General features: G+C 44.8%; 1 protein-coding gene across 7 annotated transcripts in view; it reads right to left on the minus strand.

Moving 5' to 3' along the window:
- Positions 1-19,829, minus strand: part of ATXN1 (ataxin 1) — a 312,787-nt gene that overhangs the window by 214,867 nt on the left and 78,091 nt on the right. Inside the window, exon 1 of one of the 7 annotated variants that reach the window (XM_062569933.1) lies at positions 3,924-4,259. The exons of 3 other annotated variants lie outside the window; for them this stretch is intronic. The gene's annotated coding sequence lies outside the window, so the exon portion shown is untranslated. Of the gene's footprint in view, positions 1-2,498; positions 2,756-3,134; positions 3,201-3,453; positions 3,497-3,923; positions 4,260-19,829 lie in introns of those variants that run through there. 3 more of the 7 variants (XM_062569934.1, XM_062569935.1, XM_062569936.1) reach the window with 3 other exon arrangements.

Here is a 19,829-nt window from a genome sequence, read left to right on the forward strand (position 1 = left end):
TAAAATATGTATAAGCCACATGAGGCACGCAAAAACTCACTCTATAGGAGCCATTCAGTGCGCGAGTACTGAATCAGCCAGCGCCCCTAATAGGCTCTTCTATTTCAAGCTATCTCCTTGGTGCAGAGGCCCAAAACAGCGAAGGCTGCGTGGAGCAGAGGATATTCTTTCATAATGAGAAGGGCAAGTCAGTCAAGGCACTGAAAAGCTGCACTCCAGCATAAGAAGCTGCCCATGATCTCCCCGTCCCCTCGCCCCTCTGAGGGGAAAGGCCTCTGCCTGGCAGGCGGGCAGAGACCTGCGAGCTCGTCACACTGTACCTGGGACCGGGGGCTGCGCCTGGCAGCGCAGCACGCGAACCACTGACTTCTCACTGCCTCCCCCAGCTCCTGTGCTTTAACGTCGGAGCTATTAAAATATCTGTTTTACTCAGATATTTCTGGATAGCGTGGTGCTCCCGCCTGATGCTACGAATGCCTGGGAGCTGTGGATGCTGAGCTTCTCTACCTCTCATCATCAAGATGTGAAATCCTCTGGGCCAAGTTCAGTATTAGCGTAGATGCACGCAAGATTAGCGACTGGAATAGAGGTGTTAACTACTTCTACATGTGGTTAATGCAGCTCCTTAATCAGGCAAAAATCCTGTTTAAGCCAATAGTACTTTTTGCCTTAAAAAGATACTCAAAAAATTATGGTTATACACAGGAGATCACTTTATGAGCTCTGTTACTCTACTATATTTCTGGAACAAGTCCAATAAATGGAGTTATTCTAGATATACACCCATGTAAGTGGCTCAGAACCCAGTCCACTGGAGTCGCTCCAGATTTATCACATTAGAAGAGAGTGCCAAATTTGGTGCCTTTAAAAAATTGTATCTACGTTTGTAAAAGAGCAGTTCAAAAGAGCAGTGTCCAAACACTGAGAATGAAGACAAACACACATTCTTTAGTTAAGTGCATTTTTAACAGCACTATACAGTTTGAAGCTACTTAGCTAGCATATTTTTCTCAATGCATTACATGCTTTGTGGCAGAAAGTCTCCTGCTCTATACCGTAACATTTTCATGAGCACAAATGGAAAAAAAAAGGGGGGGGGCAAAAAAACCCACCCCCAACATCAGAAATGAATTATTTGCTAGTGAAAAACTCAGAAAAAAAAATTAACGGCATATAGTAGTATATTGTTTATATGGTTATATATATGGTATTACTAGTTTATATAGAGTATATAGTATATATAATTACATAGTATAATTTTTTTTAATGAAGTGAAAATGAAAAGTCATTTTTCACCTAAAGCGTAAAGGCCTAGACCTTGCTAAGAACTATGAATAAGCTTCACAAATGCACTGTAAGCGACGATGATGATTCGAGGTACCACTGATCTTAATTTTGCCGGACAGAACGTGTCAAGTGCAGTATGTGAACGGAGAATCACACGTCCGTGGCCTAAGATCCTAATACAGGGATGGAAACTGTCACGAACTTACGGACCGTTTCAGCCTGCAAACGGTTAAAACAGCCAGCCAACACGAAGGGGAGAAACTTTTATGCGAGCTTTTACAAACGAAGAGGATTTTTAGAAGAAGTACCGCCATGCCCCTGCTCCGCTGCGAATAACCAACCCCAGCGGAAGCGAAGATGCGCCTAACGCGGCGAGCCCACCGCCTGCCTGCCCGGTGCTGCCGCACGGAGTATCGGGGGCCAAAGCGGGGAAAGGCCGGCGGGCACCGCGCGGGGCGAAGCCAAGGGGCGGTAGCGCCCGCACGCCCCGCGAGGCGGCCCGGGCACACGCACGCACACACCTGAACCGAGGAGAAATACCGTCTGTTACCATGGCAGCCTCATCTAATTACACCAGCCACGGGGGCTGGAGTAGGTGCCCTGGAAACCTGTGCAGCCGCCGCTGGCACAGCGCGCAGCCAGGCGGGAGCGAGCCGGAGGGGATCCATCCACCTCTGCCTCACGTTGGGGAAAAAAAAAAAAAGAAAGAAAGAAAAAAAGCCATGAGACTATTAAAGTGGTCCAGCAGCCAGAGCCCGCTGCCTGGGAAGCGGTGGGCTATTCGCACGGACAGATTCAGGGCGATATCGCGCAACTGCAACCCGCCGTTCTCTCGCCGAGCCTCAGGAGCGACTACGGTGCGGTATTTTTTCTCCCTCGACCGTCCCCGGTTTCTCTCTCCCTCACTCACAACCCTCGCTCCTTGCTATCAAGCCGAACTGTCTTCATCTCTCAAAAAGAAAGAGATTAACGTGAGGGCTGGATTTTACTTTAATGGAAGGTTTCAATCGAAACTGAAATTAAAAGTCCTTGACTTCCCAGCATGTAAGCAAAGTAACTCGCTATGCCCGACTACATCGGACACGTAAAGTAACCACGACTGCGTAAAACACATAACCCTGGACATTAAAGGTTAAACGCAACTTGCGTTACAAAATACGAATTTCTTTTACCAAACGAAATGCAAAAGGTCTCCAGCAAAGGTCACCTACCTGCACAATTCCTGATTTGCCCCCAAAACACATCTGTAAGGAGCAAGGTTTCGCCAAGCTAGCTCCCTTCGTGTGGGCATAACAGGAATGCCTGAAAATTTTTGCTAATTCTGCCTGGAGCGGAGGCTCGCAGGGGAGAGATGCTGCCGGAGGAGTCCCTATTACACAGCATACGGTAAACAAAATAAAAATAGCCCGTCGTTCTCGTTATCTACATCGTGCATTATATAACGGGCTTCCGACTTGTTTTCTTTTCTATTATTACTCTCCAGCAATTCCTCTCCTTCAGTAACATGCAAATCGCTCCCCATTCTGTCATTTTATTATTATCGCTATTACTATTACGGCCGGAGCTGACGTTTCCCAGCGCGTTTTAATTTAGGCTCCGGAACTGCGTTTTACGGACTCAGCACCTACGGACGCCTTAAAAAGGGGGCCACTTATTTGTGCTCCGCCGGCAAATCCCGGCACTTTGCGGGGGGGGGGGGGGGGGAGAATCGAAACAAAACAGATAAAAAACACAATCCGGGAGGTTGGGGGGGGAGAGAGAAGCTACCGCGGCGCCCCGGCCCCTCCCGCCGCGGCCGCCCCCGGCGCCCTCCGCCGCCCCCGCCCGGCCCCCGCGGCCGGCAGTACCAGCTGGCGTCTCCGGCCGGCGCGGGCGCTGCGTGCGGCGGCGGCGCGGGGCCGCTGCCGGGCACAGCCCCGCCGCAGCGCAGCGCCGCCCCCGCCCCCCGCTTCATTCACCCCTCCGGCAGCCGCCCGGCCCCTACTACAGACGACGGGCGCGGGCGGCGGCGGCCGCCGGGCCCCCGCCCCGCCGGGCCCGCGCGCGCGCACACGCGCACACACACACACACACACACACACACACAACCCCCCCACCCCCAACGGCCGCTCACCACCACACGCACCGCAACAACCCCCCGCCGCGCACAGTCACACACGCACACACCGAGGCCGCCGCTCGCAAAATGTCCACCGTCCCCGCAGACACCGACACCCCCGGCCGGGCCGCGCCGCGCCGCCCCTGGGGCGGAGGGGGAGGATGAGGAAGGAGGAAGGCGCGGCGGCGGGTGGCGGAGGGGAGAGAACGGGCGAGCCCCGCACCCGCGACTCCCCTGTCCCCCCGCAGCCGCAGGCGCTCCCCGCCTGCTCCCCCTCCCCGCCCCGCGGCCGCCGGCCATTTCGCGCCCCTCTGCCCCCCCCAGGCCTCGGCCGGGGCCCGGGCGCTCCGCTCCGCACCGCTCCCCTCCTCCCCCAAGCCCGTGTTTTTCCAGCTGGAAATCGCTGGCGGTTCGCAGTCTAAACAAGGGAAGAAGCCGGGGAGAGGGAAAGGGGTGGGGGGAGGGGGGGAACGAGGCAAAAACAATAACATTAAAAAATATATAAAAAAGCAGAGGAGGAAGAAAAAAAGCCACTTACTGTAAAGTGTCAGTGGAGGTGGGGCTGGCGGGGGGGGGTCAGAGAGAGACTCGCGCACAAATGTCCTCCTAGCTGCTCACAGGGCTCGGGGCTGCTTGGTTTTTGTTTGTTTGTTTGTTTGTTTCGGGGTTTTCAGAGGTTTAAGGTTTTGTTTTGTTTTGTTTTGTTTCCTTCCCCCTGCAGTGACACAGGTCCGGGATGTCTCCACCACTGTAGTAGAAATGATGTCTGCGGTACAGAGCTCGCTCGCTCCCTCTCCCCTCTCGCTCGCTCGCTCTCCCCTCTCGCTCTCTCCAGTATGTAAATGTGTAATAGAAGCCAAATATGGAGCAGTTGGCTGCCTCTGCAACAGCTCAAGGATCCTACTTCATGCAAAAGGTGGGGGGGGGGGAGAGAGAGAGGAGGAGGAGGAGGAGGAGGAGGAGGCAAGGCAGCGCTCTGGCAGGCGGCCAGCAGAGCCACACAGATTATTGCATCCGCGCAGCCCCGCCGCCGCCTTAACCCTTTGCGGCGCTGCTGCGCGCTCCGCGGGGCGCCGCGCTGCTCCTCGCACCGCCGCCACCCTCCGCCGTTTCGCTCTTTTAACGCTTTCCAGGCTCCCGACAGCCGGATGCATGTGCACTCACCGCTACTGCGCGCAAATCCCGGCTCCTCGGGTTCTCCAAGCGCTTTGCAAGCAGGAAGAAATGTGCAAGGTGGAAAAAAAGGGGGGGGGGGGGAAGGAAAAAAAACCCCACACCACTATATGGTTTAACACACCACTATATGGTTTGACAGGGAGAGGAGAGCCAGCTAGCAAAGCAAAATATGCTGTCCTTCAGAAAAAGCAGGGAATGCTGGTTTAAGGGATGCATGAAAGTCAGTGGCTCAGTCAAGGCTAGTTTGGTTCTCTAAGGGAGGAAATAAAACTCTGCTGAAACAGTCTCTGTAAGAGTCAGAAAGGGGTGATTTTATTTAAGATGCCTTATTGCATTTTGCTGTGGAGAACTGCAAAGTGTTTTAGAGCAAGAGCCTGCATCCCACTCTCATTTTCTGAATTAGTTCTATTTATCCAGATCTTTGGCATATACTTGAGTTGCTTTGTAGAAAGTACCTTCCACTTCATTCAGACCAAAAGAGACTCTGACTCATAGCATCACTGAACTACAAGACAGTCAGGGCTGAACCACGCATGTTTAGGTACTAACATTCTCTGGATGCTTAGCACGCACTTCATCAAAGATCCCCTCACATCTCTCCCAGCTGTACACAGACCACTGTGAGTCCTTCCCAAACTCTCCCTCCCTCCTCCATAAGGCAGCTTACACTTCCAGGATGCTCCAGCATCAGCTCGTTATGCCCTTACTTCTTTCAACGTGGGTCTCCGCAGTTCATACAATGCAACGGTGGGCAAGTAACAAACACAGATGCAAACTGGAGACCAAAGAACATGTCTTCTTTCTGGAATTAAACTTTTAGGAGAAAAGACAAAACACAGTATTGCCACAATAGGTACAGTTTAAGGAAATTAAAACAATTAATGGAAGAAACAAATGGGAAGAATACAACCAAAGGATGATAGGGCTGCTAGGTTTGCATGCAGCCTGACAGTGGGTCTATAAAGAACTATTCATGCTCTGCTTTGCCATCAGGAAGGGAGGCACAGCACTGAGAAAGCCTCCCCCCACCACCACCACATTGCAAAAATGTTGCATAAATACTCAAGGCAATTATGTACCTGCTCCACAGAGCTGGAGGCTGTGGGATTGATGCACCAATCCACAGGCCTTGGAAAGGCTCCAGGGAGCAGTGTATGTGGACTGCCAGCAATATCTCCATCCAGACCAGGTTGTTTGTTGCAGCTTGTAACAATCTGCCCGCACCACAACCAACTCCAAGGAAGCAGATTTCTACTGTAGATATATGTGTCCATTAGATATTTCTAGCAGTAGAGGTTAGATGTAAAATACACTAGGACTCTATCATGCTGATCTGTCATTCTACAGACCAGCAAAGCAGTCCCTTCTATAAACAACTGTACTAGTTCACCATAATTGCTAAAGAATGTAATAGTAACATTTTAAGCTGCAGTGCTCTTGATTTAGAGTTGATACTGAATATAGACTCGCTTTATGAAGCGTACGGATCATCTACCACTGCAACCTCTGCATCTTTAGTTCACGTTCCTATGAAATCCAACATAATTTTCCATTTTGTGAGCGATCTGGGGATAGAAGTAGCAACAGGCCAAGATGTCTGGACAAACATGCCACTCAGCACTATGCAATAGTGAATATACAGCAGCAGACAGCAAAATTATCTTCATCCAGCTAATGCAAGGTTCATTGATTTAATAAAAGTAACCAAGGGAGAGAGACAGAGACTAGAAGTTACTGGAAAACAAGTGAAAGCCCTGGAGAAGCACCAGGGTTCAGGTCTGAGTATGCGGCAGTCTCCCATCCGCCACCTTTTTTATTCCAGTTGCGCAGAGTGCTACCTCAGGAGAAAGGAATCTTTCCTTCTCGGCTGCTCACCTTGCCAAGAGGTGTGGCACACGCTGGGAAAGAGAAGCCACATTCATGCTGAAGCAAGCTTTGGGCAACTTTCCCTTCTGCAGCAGGCTCATGTAAGAGACTTGTGTTACTCCTCCGTTCTGCGGCTATGGTGTTTGCCACAGGACCCACATTTTTTTGCCATGCTCTAGCTCTGAGCTCCTAAATCTCTGTCTGTGTTTCTGCCTCAGAGTTGAAAAAAGACCCCCTAAAATGTAAGTCAATTAGAAATCAAAGCAATATTGTTTTCCTGAACCAGCAGGCAACCTTGAAAACCATAGCTTTGGGAAATGCCGTAACTCCAGCCAACCACCTCAGGATCAGAAGCCATTCCTCACCAGCTTCTAACTAGGAATATGTATCATCGGTTGCATAACAGGCAAAAAAGAGCATTAGGGACTATGCCTCCCTTAACATTGCCTGACACATGGGATATACTACCACATCACAAGATGTTCCTACGCTTCTGCAGTTCCCCTATTCAGGGCCTATACTGGGGCTCCAGCTATTCCTTGTTCTATACCATGAAATAAGGACGTGCTGGTGAGGGCCGAGGGGCTGGGGAACAGCACTTGATTGTGAACTGTGTGACCAGCCAGGGTAAAGGTCCCCTTAGTGTCTACTAAGGCAGTATGGCCAATTGACCCAGAAGTGGTCAGTAAGCCCAAGAGAAGGAGCCACTTGCTATGGAAAATAAACACGATTCTCCCTGCCACCAGGAAGGTTCTCACAACAGACGGAGGCAGATCAGCAGTGAAGGGGTTGGATCTTGCTCCAAGACTAGCCCCAATACATGAAATGGGAGTCACAGCATCTCCAAACCAACATAAACCACCTCGCCTTGCCCCTCTGAGGAAGGCTTATAGCAATGGGGGTGGACACAAAGTAGTAAAATTCAAAAACAACCTATTCCATTACTGGCCCTCCTGCCGCCGGGGAGCGAGTGAGCCACAAAATACGGGACAGATGTTAGTCCATCACATGGATGAATGCAGTGTGGACAGAGCTCAGATACTGTGGTGGCGAGTGGGATGCAAGAACACACATAGACTCAAGCATTTTTATTTACTGCTGGTGACATGTTAAAACCGACACGAGTCCCAGCTGAGTATGTTGTCAGCCAAAAGCTATTAATCAATTTGACACGGAAGATGCACGCTGTCTAGAAGAAGCTGTCTTTCAATACACTAGTTGTACTGTCATCTGTGCTGCTTATTTTATACAATGAATAGTTAACTATGAAAAATGGGAGAATGAGAGGCATAAGAAGTTGGATTTTTTCTAACACTAGCACACAGGGAAATCCAGTGATTAAAGCCATACTGAGTGTGAAAAATAATCTTACAATTATCAATCATTACAGTCTTAAGTCTTCAATTTGTCATAAAATGACATTGTTGGTCTCATTACAGCCTCTAGTGGACAGTAGTAATCCACTTCAAAGACTTCTACACTTTGCTCAAGTGACAGGCGATATCAAGGTGGAGGTTACTGTGAAAGAGCATGCACATACAATCAGTCTTCTCTCATGCCGAAAAAGGATTTTTGAATACTATCAGAGGCTTGTTGGCAATGCTCTTAAGGTGTCTTGCTTCATGCTTCAGGTATTAATACTGACTTGCAAATAAACAGAGAACTTCTGCTATTCACTTCGATTTCAGACAGCTTTCACAAAAACTAAATTCATCTCAAATATTTTTATAACAGAAAATACTTGTTGCCATGCTTTTGGCTTAAGTACGACGTTTTTATTCCAACTCAAAATCTGCCGACTGTCCTATCTACCTCCTGTCTATTTATAGCCCTCTTGCATTCAGATAATTTTCGCTAATGCAGTTATTTTCATTATTATTTCAGACATATGCAGTTGATTTAAGGTATTTTAGCAGCTCTGACACATGAGAAACTATAATTTGGATTAGAGCAGACTAATTAAGGTACTTTCCTCAGAGAAGTTAGAAATGAACACAATCTGAACAATAACATATTCGGAATATATTCTTTAACTTGAAGTGCCACTTGTGTGAACATAACGGCATATGACTAACATCTTTATTTTTTTTGTGCGTTCACTTAGAAATCCCTATCAGAACAGGGATGTTGACGATGTTCTCCAGAGCTCTGACTGTGATTGTTTTCAGATGGAAGGAAATTAGATTGGTAGACACAGAGAGCCAATGCTGTCTCTTTAAAGCCACAAGTATCTCATGCAAATTAACATTTAGTGAAATGAGAGCAAAGCATTCACGAAGGCTAAGCAAGTATGTAGTACTACAGTGCGTTTCAAAGAGAGAAACTTATGGTTTAAAATGCTGAGGTCCTTTGGAAGCAAATTCAAAAAAAGGCTGCTGTTCATTTTCTTTATTTTACTGCATCGTGCCTAGTTAGGTGTTGTACTGGTCTCCGAAGAAATCATTCTCTATTTGTCATTCCTTGTCGTATACATAATAGGATATTTAAGTACAAAAATGTTTAACTTGCCACTGCCTTGATTTTCAAAAAGAGGTAACCACACTCCTCTTTAAAATAACAAGAGCTTCGCAGATCCTTAGAAAGACTCAGATCTGAAATGAGATGTGGGGTTTTTTTTTTGTTTGCTTCTTGAACAGGGAAAGCAATTCATCGATGAATCAAGAAGACTGATAAATCCTTCATCCTCTGAGGTCTTACAATCTAGACTGGGTTTAGTCTTTTGAATGTGATGTCAGTCCATTACAGGTCCCTGATGTGGAGGGGACAACGACCAACAAGGACCCAAGCTCCGGACTGGGAACCTGCTCCCACAGTGGCCAGGGGAAACCGAAAGTGCTCAGCCTTTCTCTGGAGGTGCTCACTGCTCAGCTGGGCTGGGCACCTCCCAAGTAATCACTCTTGCAAGCTGTCAGGTGCTTTATGGCCTATGGTCTAAAGGTGTCTAAGGTCTCCACCCATTGCCATAACCCCTCCAACACTGCAGTTACCACTAGGGGTGGTGTGAGCAGAAAGGCCAAGGATGCATGGAAAGTAAACTGCTTACTTATCCCTAGAGGTGATCCCTCCACACTGGGGTTAAAGTACATCAGCAGGGCACGACAGGGAAGCTCGTCTCTGAAAAATATTTTAGTTTGCAGGGCTGTCAAGGCAGCACTGTTAACACGGATTAACATTCAACTAAAATAACACTAATGAACTAACGAGACCTGCAATGCTCTGGCCGCTTTCTGGCAGAGGGCTCTCAGCTCCTAGGAGAGAGCAGTCCGAGTGCACAGGCCCCTGCATGATACACTTTGTCCCTTTAAATCAGACCTGCTACAGAGACTTTCCTGGGAGTTCACTGCCAGATTTTTTTGTATCTGTTATGGGCGTTATTGTCTAGACAGATTAGATTAGCATCTATCATGTAAACATTCAGAATTGGGAAATAACTTCTGACCTTTCTTAAAGTGTCTTACCAGCATAAAAGACAGCATGGTTTCCAAAGTACTGTATGGTCTCCCTCGTCAATGCTATACATATTTTGATAACTGCAAGGAGTTTTAATGGGAGGAAGGGAGGAAATGGGCTGCTTACCTGTCTGACCAAACCTAGGAACTGAAAACATGGATTTTTTTTGACAGCTAAGACCTTCAGTGGCCCCAGCTGAGCTGTTCTGGTCCATTGTACAAACCCTTCCTACCTCATGGATCATTGACCTAACAGACCTTCAAAGCCAGTATACTCTATCCTGCTGCCAAACCTGCACATTTTGTCCACATGCTAAAATCCTGATGACATCTTAAGAAAAGTTGCAACATAGGAAGAATAGACATTTTCTGCCCTCACTGTCTATACCTCTTCACAAAATATGACAGAGATGGGCCTGGGCCCCAAAGCTCTCATCCAAATCCAGAATCGAGATTTACAAATTCAGTCAATTCAGGCAAATTAGGTTTCCTGCATTGGTTTCAAGCTAAAGATGAGTACAAACTGTTTTAGGTCCAGGACCAGAGTTATTTTTTATCTATCTTTTGCTATACTATCAGAAAGTAAAACTAACAACTAATACAGTTTTCTCAGGAGGAACTTAGCTGAGCATCCAGGCACACCAGAAACACCCGCCTGCTGAAAGCACATCTTCAGCCTTCTCCCAAAGTGGATGTCTTTTCCCACAGGGCATCCCCCAAAAATTGTAAAATTCAAACCCCTGCAAATTGTACATTCTACCACATCAGAGCTCCTATGGGGATTGTCCTGCTATTGGGTCCAGTATACCCAAGAGTGTGGATAAGACCTGGAGACTGACTCATTGCAAGCCATTCCTACTCAGGAGATGCTAGTTCTGAAATGGTTCCTCATTATAGATCAGTTTATATTCTCATTTTCTTTACCCAAAAGGACATAAGAAAGGCCATACCGGGTAAGACAAGGGCCCATGTTCCTCAGCTTGTTAAACAACAGTGGTAATAAGCAGATACTTCAGGAAAAATGAGAACATGGCAAGCATATGATACTTCCTCCAAGTACTCTCCAGCCTCCAGCTATTTTCAGCTCAAGGGACTTCCTGAGCAGGATGTGGTTTCTGCCTGTTTAGTAACCCTCAATAGATTTATCTTCCAAGAACTGGTACAATCTTCCCGTATAAACTTTTAGCCTCCACAAATCCTATTGTCAAGTTGCACAGATTGATCACCTGATGCATGAAGATTCGCCTCTTCTTGCCTACGACATTTCACGCTCCCACCTCTTGTACTGAGACAGAGACTGGCCAGTCTCCACCCTTATCTCCAGAACTTTGTAGACATCAGCCTGGAAAGTTCTAGCCTCCTCTGTTGTTACACAAACTGCTCTGTTAAAGCTTTCACTGCTTCCTTTGCAGTTCCAAACCTGGTTTTGACTCCCTCTGTCTTGGTCTTAATCTTGTCGTACCCTCTTTTCTCCCTCCATTCTTCTGCCTGTAGAATAGGAATTGTAAAACTTACCATTTTGTCTCATGGAACAGTGATGACAAACTGAAGTATAAGTGTTATTACTATTAAAGCAACATACAGTGTGTAATACAGAGTACTCTCTTTTCCCAAGGCTTAGCCAAGGACTCAGAAAAGCAACATTTTTGCACGTCAAGGACAAAGCAAAACAGCATTAATGTAAACAAAAGTGAAATGATGATACTATCTGCATTTTTTCATACTTATTTAGCAACACATACTGACTAAAACCCTTCTCATTTCATAAACTCTGTCAACTGATCTACTGTGGTGTTAAAAATCTGAAGTGATGGGACATCTTCTGCCATCCTCAGGAGACCATTTTACACACTGATAAACATATCAGGCCTGAAAAATCTGAAATGCTACCAAAGTTGGATTACCAGATGGTTTTCCTGACATTTAATCTGTATCTCTCCGTGATAGAGATAGCACTTTTCTATGATACATCTCATTTCTTAGGACAGACATATTAAGTCATTTCTCTCCCTCCTTTGGCCCAACTTCAGCAAGGTGTGTAAACTTGGTGTCTGATTCAGAGTGTACAAGCTGTCCCGTTGCCTTAATGATTCTGAATCACACATTTAAAGTTAGCTATGTGCTTGAGGGTATGCCTTCATGAACAAGTTATTCTGAGGCAACCAAGGGTGTGGATTTATAGGACACCAGCTACTATGCAATAACTGCATGGATGAACACCCTTTGCCTGCTGGTAAATGCAATGTGGCTTAGCCCAAAGAGAGTTGTGGCTCAGATCAGATCAGCCTCTCCACAACTGCTTTTGCTCCTGTTCTCTGAACACTTCCCCTTTTGTCAGGCTCTCCCTGGCAGTGAGAATATGCCCAGAAGAAAGCCTGATACTTGCATACAGAGGAACTACCACCTCCCTCACCTCCAAAATGATCCATCTGCAGACACAGCTCAAATCTTGGTTTTTTTGTAACATTCCTCTACAATATTGAAAACTCAAGTCACATTTGCAAGACCCTGTCTTCCTTTGTGACATTAAGGCTTCATCCCTTTTTAATATATTCTTTACAGAGCCTGCATTTTTTATCATATATGGGTCTTCTAATTCCCTCTGCTGGTTAAAAATGTAGAGCTGGGGCAGAGGGGAAGGGAAGAAACAACGAATGATTCCTCAGGTAATTCTCATAGTCAAACCATGCGTACGGTCAAACCAGTATGGAAAGAGAGCGCAGATGGAGGAGACAGGGCTCACAGGCAGCTGTATTCCAGTGGCTGCTATCCCAAAGATACATGTTGGTAGCCTGTAGGTATTGTTACAAAATGTATATATTTTGCAGGGTCCAGTGCAGAGCTTATCAACTGTACTGAAATTCCTGCATAGTTTACAATCTGGGCAAGCATCCCAGCCCCAGTGTTGTCTCTCACTAAAGTCTCTTCAGAGTACCAGAGGTACCCAGAAATGCTCCCAGAAGTTTTTAGCTTAGTGTGACTCACCGTCAAGCTGATCAGTTCCTCAGAGTCTCATGTAGAGATCATCATGAAAACTGCAGAAGAAGAGCTTGCAGGCTCTGTAGGGTCCCTAAAAAGCTCATACCTGTATGAGAGCTTGTACAGGAGTCATGATCTCCAAAATCATTTATGTGAACCAAGACACATTTTTCTCAATGTTCACACATTTAAGATCTCTCCAGTGAGATCATGAAATCTGCATGATGTAGCGAGACTGTTCATGAAAGTTATTCTTTCGGTGATTTTCTAAAATCATTGTTATATTCTAATAACCTCTTAAATCCCTAAATGAAGATGCCTTCTTTTGTCTGAGTATTAAATAATACAGGCTTACAAGTTATGTTGTTTGTAATGAATGATGCAGTCAAATACTCCATTATTCAACACATCTCTAGGAATGGCTCTCTGTTGAACAAAGATCAGATTTTTTAGACCATCTGATTTTTCAGAAATAGCATGGGAACAGGGAGATAAGAAGGTAGATCTTTCCAAAGGTGAAATAACAATCTTTCCTCATTTTGACCTAGAAAGATTAGAATTTCCTGGAAATGAAACAAAATAAGAAATCCCAACAACAACCAAGTCCCTTCTTCTAAAGAACTGCAATCTGGTATTTCTTTCTTACTTACTGTGTTTTCTGAGGATTCCCCTCTTCTTAGGTGCTAGCAACCTTCTTAGCTTTTTATTACACAAAATGTTCGCTGAGTTTCTTAAGTTCCTGCAGACTGCCTCCCACAAATCTGCTATTTTGCACTAGTACATTCCTTGAATAGTATGTTGAATTCATGTAGTTTATGGTCACCAGTTGCTAGATTCTTTATGATGCTCAATCTTCAATGAACAGAAAGATAAACTAGGATCATTTATCAGCTTGAAATCTTTACTGCCTGGACAACGGACAAAAAATGCTTTGTGCTTATTTCAGGACTTAAACTCTGAATATCTGGCTGTATATAATTAAAATCTCTATAGTTAAAACATACCAAAAACATTTACTATGAAAAGGGTCCAACTATTATTTTTTCTGATTTCCCTTCAAACTCTGTGGTGTTACTATTTTGTTTTGTTTTTATTTTTGTCCCTGTTAAACTAATCCCAAAGATTTTCACTCTCACTGGTCCTGGCTATCAAGTTGCAGTTTGCTGGCATTGTAACTATTTGTGACACATAAAACTCCCCTGCTCTTCCAGGCTTATTCTCTCTTTTATATATTGATTAATACCCCATCTATATTGATATTTCTTTTAGGAGAATTAGCTCACTCTTTCAGGAATGCCCACTAGATAATAATCTCCATCACGATTCCTGGTCTATTCCCCAAACTCTTATATATGGACAGTTGGTATTTAAATGCTCTCCTTAATCTTCATCTTTTGTTTCACAGATAAAACAAAACAAAACAATAACAAAACCACCTTTATTTTGCAAGTTGGAAGCACATGCCATTAATATTAATTAATTGATTGATTTCAAGTTGGTAAAAGAATTTGCTCTTAGGCTGGGAATGTGGCTGCCAAGTTTCCTGCCTGCAATTTGTTACGGCTCAGTAGTAAACTCCTGAAAATAGGAGTTTGAAATGGAAATACTGACAGGCCTTTTAACTCTGCTATAATAAGCAGGGTGTTTTATCCTGCATACTGTATGTCGTTACACAATGGAAGCCTATCATAATGTGCATGGAAAACAAACAGGGTCTCTTTAGATTACACTCCTGCCCAAAACCGGGCAGATATACAGGAAGTAAAACAAGCTGAAAAGACAAAAGAGTAGAAGGTCAAGAACACCACACCCAAACCTAAGCTCTTGGGTTACGCAGTTGAGCACAGGGATCTCTGAGAGCATTTAACTTGAATAATTTTACTTTGATCAGCTTGCCATAAAAAAGAGGTGTAGTCTGTTACACTGCTAACGGGGGCAGACAATGAGACTTTCCAGTAAGCTTAAAGTTTAAAATTATTGTTGTACCCAGGCCTGCTCCGCTCTGCAGAACAAAGCTCCTGAAAGTATCTACTAATTGCAAATGTTCTTACCTGTTTAAAATAGTACATTCCATGTAATTTTGCATATACAAAACACAGAAACACTCAGGCTAGTTAGTGTACTAGTTTTCAAGTGTCAGTTGATACATGCAATTTTTCAGAGTTGCTGAACATTCAGAATTTTAACAGGAGTCAGCTGAGATTCTCCAGATTTATACATGTGTAAATGATGGCACTATTGCATCCTTGTGGAAATAAAATATATTACCATTATTTTTTACAAGGTATTTGGCAGCTGGGAAAATAACTGAATCATATGTATGAAACAGAGTCTCTGGGACTTGAACCAAGCACTTCTGGTTTGTAGAACACATGCTTAAATGCCATATATTGAGCTGCCACATCATGTCTATTTTTACTAATTGAGTTTACTTGTGTTTGGGCACCGTACCAGATACTCAGCAAGTCCAGGAGATTAATGTAAAGCCTCTCTCCATTTAGAAAGTATAGGCACTCTAGATTTACAGCTGCTTATTTTGAGGGTGGCTGACTGCTGATCCTGATGTCTTTGAGTAACAGATGGTTTTGTGTGCTGTACTGATAATGAAAATGATGTAATTTGCCACTTAATTCTTAAATAAAGCAGAGAGGCAAGACAAAAGAAAAAGCACTGTATTTACCTTCCACAAATGGCATACCAGAGAACAACAACAATAATAAAAAACATCCCCCACAAAAGTGGATGGCAATCAATAGTATTGGAAATTTGCATGAGGCAAAACTTCCATAAAATAACCTGGCCTGATTTGGACTGTGAAAGCACTGGCCCCTGTAATTGTAGAATTTATAGCTTTAATCTTCTTAAGAGCTGCATGGCTCTTCTCACATGCAGAGAAAACAGATTTGATGTTTCTGCGATTAAAACTACTGAGCTGAACTTTGCTTGTTATTGGCTAAAAGCATTTGGAAACCTAATAAAGCATTCCATTAAAATCTTGGCATTTTAGTAATACAAAAGAAATAGGCTTCTCAAAATGCAAGTCCAAGTCAAAAGGACACTCTTTTTCTGGAGGGGGGAAGATTCTGGAATTCGGATTTTTAACAAAGTTTGCAATGACTTACAGATAGATCAAAGGAAAGGAGAGGTAGAATGGAACAATACATGCTTGATGTAACTAGCAACATGCAATTCTTTGTTATTTAAACTTCATGACATTTAAAGACATCTTTTCATGGCCTTTTAAACTTTTTAAAACTTCGCACTTCTACATATGAGTATCTGGAAAAAGTATAGCATTCGTCAGTGACTAGCTGTGTGGTCTCTATCATGTAACACAAGGCCTGATTTTTTAAAATTACGAGCATCCACAACCACAGCTGAAATCAGTGTCAGCTACCAGTATTCTGGGCTTTAGATGATCGGCTTTAGTCTGCCAAAAAAGCTATGCTATAATAATTTTAGCTGTGCAGGAAGCCCATGCTAAACACTGTTATGCCCCAATACATCAGTGGATGCATCTAGTGTTTCTATAGAAAGAGACATAATAATCACAGTGATGGTACTGTGCTATGAGTTGAAAAGGTGTAGTATGGCTGAACAAGGGCGATGGTCTTGCCAACAGTGGTAAGAACCGTTTGGGCAAACGGACAGGGAAGCTGTCTGGTAGGACCTACCCTGTCCAGAGCCCTCACTTGCCTTCTCCACCAGGTACAAGAAGAAGGAGCCTAATTAGCTAGTGTTTTTACTATGCTCTGACAATAAACAAACGAACAAAATAATTAAAGACTCATAATCAAGCACAAAAGATGAAGGGTCTTGTTAGGGTTCACTGAAGCCCCCCTTTTTTTGTTACAAAGTAAACTACAACGTGCTTTGAAATAGCCTGGTCCTGCATGCCCTAGCAAAAACAACTAACCATGCTAAAAGCTGTGCTATACTTGGCCTGCACATAGTTATATCTAATTCAGATCATTTAATTACAGTCTACTTATAAGTTGTGCTATAGTGTGCACCAAGTACATAGGCTGTCCTGGGGAAAGCTTGTGGGATGCTTGTGGGACCTTGGGATGCCTGTAGTGATAACCAGGTGCCAAAGACAATCTAATGTCTACAAAAATTTTTATCCTGAATTTTACCCAGGTAAGGGAACCACATTGTGGAACCTGGATCAAACAGCTTGTGTGAATGAGTCCTACACAGCTAATGCCAACTCATCCCACTGTAAACGACCCCACAGAGTTCCCTTATGCAGTTCTGTTTTCCGCTCTTTCAAAAGAAACTTGCCTTAACAGCATTGAACAGGATGCTCATAGAACTGGCTGCTAACATGGCTGGTTTGCTTTATTTTTTTGCGGCACCAGCACATGAAGAGCCATCTCCTACAACAGATGCTATCTGACAGTGCAAAAATAATACCACTCAGACTTAAATTGTAAATTATAAACACTCCCTCTCTAAGTACAAAATGAATGCACAGAACGGGGAGTCTTGTCAACGAAGACATTAGTAAATCAAGTTGAGGAAGACAAATTATTCACTAAAGCTGAAATAACTAAAATTTTATTCAGGTAACACTACTGTTATTAGAGTTCTCCTGTTCTTTGCCATAATTAGTAGATATGAAAGAGAAGAATTACAAACAACACACAGTAAATTCAGTTACAAGTTTCCTTCCTATGTACAAGCAACAGAAGTGTTTCTATTTTTCAGGTTTATTAATTTCTATTGGTAGAAAAGAAATAAATACTTACTACTAGTAAGAAGCCTGGCCACATCAAGACAGCCATTTCCCAGGAGATTTCATAATTATGTTTTCCCCACCAAACCACAGACAGGGGCATGAATTAAAAGTGACCTTGTTGGCCCACTGGTGCAACTGCCATGTATTTGATTACAAAGTTATTAGTACTAATGCCAAGAAGGGGAGTTACAACATAAGCTGAAAATGAGTTCAAGCACAGCTTTATGCACAGAATGTCCCTGGTAACCTGGCTGCAAAAAGCATTCGACATACAAGCATGGGCTTTTTTAACTTTTAAAGAAAAAGCATTCCCCTGCTCCTCCCTACCTCTTCATGAAAACCAGATGGACTAAAAGCTCTTCAGCAAGCCGTGCTCTGGGCACATCCCCTATCTTATGAGGCCTGCAGCAATACTTGGAGCACTTGTAACATTTCAAATCTTTTCAGACTTTTTCAGAGAGGGCATGGAGGATTTGGGGGGAGCAGGAGCAAAGGGATGTATGCAACACCTGGCATAAGGGCATAACCCCATAATTAGGACTTGCATGTGATAATATAATAGCAAAAATATACTGCTTATCTCTGAACTAGTGTAGGTCTAGATTGAACTGAGTGCAGATCTAGCTAAAAGGACACTGGACTAATGAGGAGGAAGGGAGAGTATAGGCCCATGGTTGGCATCTCATGTGACAGCAAACTGGTGCATTAACGCAGCCCTTGTTCACACAGGCCCTGGCTCCAGGCAGGGCCGGGGGCTGAGACACAGCGAGGAGGCAGGACAGAGCAGGTACCTCATAGAAGCCCTGTCAAGAGGCAGTTGCATGGTATGTTGCTTCCTGTTCCATAATGGCAGCCCATCAGGCTCCCTGGCGCTCAGTGATCCCTAAACATCATGGTGGGGAAGGTGACCACACAGCTGGCCTAACCAAAGGCATGCAAACGCACACGCAGCGGCATGGATAAAACCAGTTAGCAGTTTAATGTTTTCTTCAGCACAAGATTGGCAGACATCTCTGTGTAGCTCAGTTCAGGATGGGGTTTGCAAGGCCTGAGTCTCACGTTTTCTGGAGAAACAGGTATGCTCAAGAAATGGCAGGTGTCTGCAGGCAGGATTTAATACCCTTGCATTTAATGGGGCTCCTGGGCAGGACCCTCAAGCTCCTCAGTATGACAAAGGTAGTCAGGGTTTAGCCCAAGCACTTGCATGCACCTGCACCTCCCAAAGTACCTGCAGCTAGATCCAGGAAAGCCTCGAGCAACAAGAGCCAAAGGTCCCCACAATTGAGGGACCACTGCACTGGGATGCAGGCAGGTAAAGCTGCCTTTTGTAGGGAGCCAGGTCTTGGCTGTATGCATTAAGGGAGCAGGGCTAACCAAATGGCTCTCCTCTATGGGCCAAACCTACCTTCTCCCATCTTCCCACAAAGATGAAGCAGCAAGGCAAGCACCAACCCCACCAGCTTTGCTGGGATAGTTTAGGGCATGCCCAAAGGTACAGTTCAGGGTGCCCAAAGAACTTCACAGCACGTCAGCATTGAAATCCTTAGCCAGGAAACTCAAAGGGTTGAGGTCTACCCTCCAGAGCCTGACAAAAGGGGTGGGGGTGTACAGCAAAGACAGGGACTCCCTTCTTTGCACACAGCTGGCATGACTATCTCAGTAGCTTTTTCCTATTTCTCAAGAGATCCAGGGGGGATCCTATGTGTGAGCTGTAAGGAAACTGGCAGATCAGTTAGCACACACTGCGATCTGGTGGCCTCAGTGATGACTGGTTTAGGTAGCATAGCAAAAGGGCCACTTTTCTAGCCCTCTTCTCCCAGAACACCAAGCCACCCTACCTGGCATCTACCCTGGCTGCGCAAAACAGGTTGCAGAGCTGCCACTTGGCTCTCCCATGGCACTTCTGCTCACCCCATTCATTGTAGCTGACAAGTGAAAAATCCATTAGTCTCATTTTAATGCATATGCAAAGCCGCCATGCAAATCTGACATAACCGCCAACTTCTGCCCATGATGCAAGCTAAACCCAAAACAGCGGAGAAGTCATAAGCAACGATTAAAGTTCAACAAGGAAGCTGATAATGAAGAAGCCTGCCCAGACTATGTCCTCTTCTAGGCAGTGTTACATTAACTACTAATTTTAGAACAGCTAAAAATTTGTCCCAGACCAGAAGCTGACAAGCGGCTGAGCAACACCAATGTCATTAGAGCTTTGGTTTCAGACACGCTGTTG

The sequence above is a fragment of the Rhea pennata genome, chromosome 2, assembly GCF_028389875.1.
Source record: "Rhea pennata isolate bPtePen1 chromosome 2, bPtePen1.pri, whole genome shotgun sequence".
Classification (NCBI taxonomy): domain Eukaryota; kingdom Metazoa; phylum Chordata; class Aves; order Rheiformes; family Rheidae; genus Rhea; species Rhea pennata.